The 1,274-nt window shown below is 36.2% G+C and overlaps 1 long non-coding RNA gene across 1 annotated transcript in view; it reads left to right on the top strand.

Annotated features, from left to right (window-relative positions):
- The first annotated feature begins 1,145 nt into the window (after positions 1–1,145).
- The window catches only part of LOC116672061 (uncharacterized), a 290-nt gene continuing 161 nt past the window's right edge, over positions 1,146–1,274 (top strand). Inside the window, exon 1 of the long non-coding RNA XR_004327453.1 lies at positions 1,146–1,217. This is a non-coding gene — a long non-coding RNA (uncharacterized LOC116672061). The remainder of the gene's footprint in view (positions 1,218–1,274) is intronic.

Genomic DNA, 1,274 nt, shown 5'->3' on the forward strand with positions numbered 1-1,274 from the left:
GGAGCAGTTTGTGAACAGTGTTTTCTGTTGGAGATGGTAAGTCCTTTTGGGTTGGACATTGGGCTTTTTCTCTTTGATAACCTATAACATGCACAAAAAAAGATACATAACACAATAAAAGAAAGGGAAAAACCCAAAAAGCATAATATGAGCACTTTAAGTTCCCCAAATTTTGCCTCCATTAGTTTTACAAAAGGTAGATTTGACACAAACACCGCGGTGCTTCCTTTTGATGCTCACTATAACAAGTTATCATTTACTTCCATTAATGAACGGGCACTTGTTTGTACTAGCAGGCAATTTTCTTTGGTGACTGAGAGGAACTTTGTTGGACAGGTACCACCATACTTCTATTAAGTCTGCATTCATTTTAGATTTTTGAATGACTTAAAATTCATCAATCCATTACTTTTCCAGTTGAGTCACTTTTACAAAAAACTAGGGTTGGAGATTAAAAGTCTGAATTAGGAAAAGTAAAATTGGCAAAATAAAGCTTTACATGATTGCAAGCAATTTATTTTATCAATGTTAAGATTTGTTTAAAGACAGCATGTAAAGGATGTAGGGTTATGGAATCGCCTTTTATCAGAGCACCAGGGATTCCTTTATCGCAACAACAAAAAGGGCAATGAAATTCAGTGGTTGAGTGAGGCAAAACTTCTGAAATGTTAGAATTGAAAAAGGTTCAAGTGTTGTAAAATCCTTCACAGATGTAAGGGTAGTGATTAATGCTGACTCAACCAAGTGACGCAAAGAGGAAAGTAAATAGAAATATTAGTGCTCTTAAATACATTAAGGGATGATAGAGGACAAGAAAAGAGAAAATACAGATAAATAATAAGTGTTCATAACCTTACCAGGTGGCAGAATTGAGGTGTAAAACATCAAATAGAAATGGCATAAAATCCCGGCTCTTAATAAGAATTCTTCAATTAAAATGCTTCACAGATTCACCAGTGCAACGTACATTGTCTTGGTGGCACATGATGAATGGGTTGACACTACACTGCTCCTACCCAAGCTCCAGTTACAATTTCCCCAATTTTAAAAACCTTGGCTCTAAAACTTACTCTTTTCTTTTAAACTGCAGTTGTCTGAATATATTATACACATCAAACTTTACAATGAAAGGTTTTTGTAACATGTCAGGGCTTCGGCTCTTGTCAAGCTTAGGCCTAAATTTAACACCATCCATCTATGAAACTCTGTAATGTGGTGTGTGTGTGGGGGGGGGAGAGAAAGAAAGAGAGAGAGAGAGAGAGAGAGAGAGAGAG

The sequence above is a fragment of the Etheostoma spectabile genome, chromosome 22, assembly GCF_008692095.1.
Source record: "Etheostoma spectabile isolate EspeVRDwgs_2016 chromosome 22, UIUC_Espe_1.0, whole genome shotgun sequence".
Classification (NCBI taxonomy): Eukaryota; Metazoa; Chordata; class Actinopteri; order Perciformes; family Percidae; genus Etheostoma; species Etheostoma spectabile.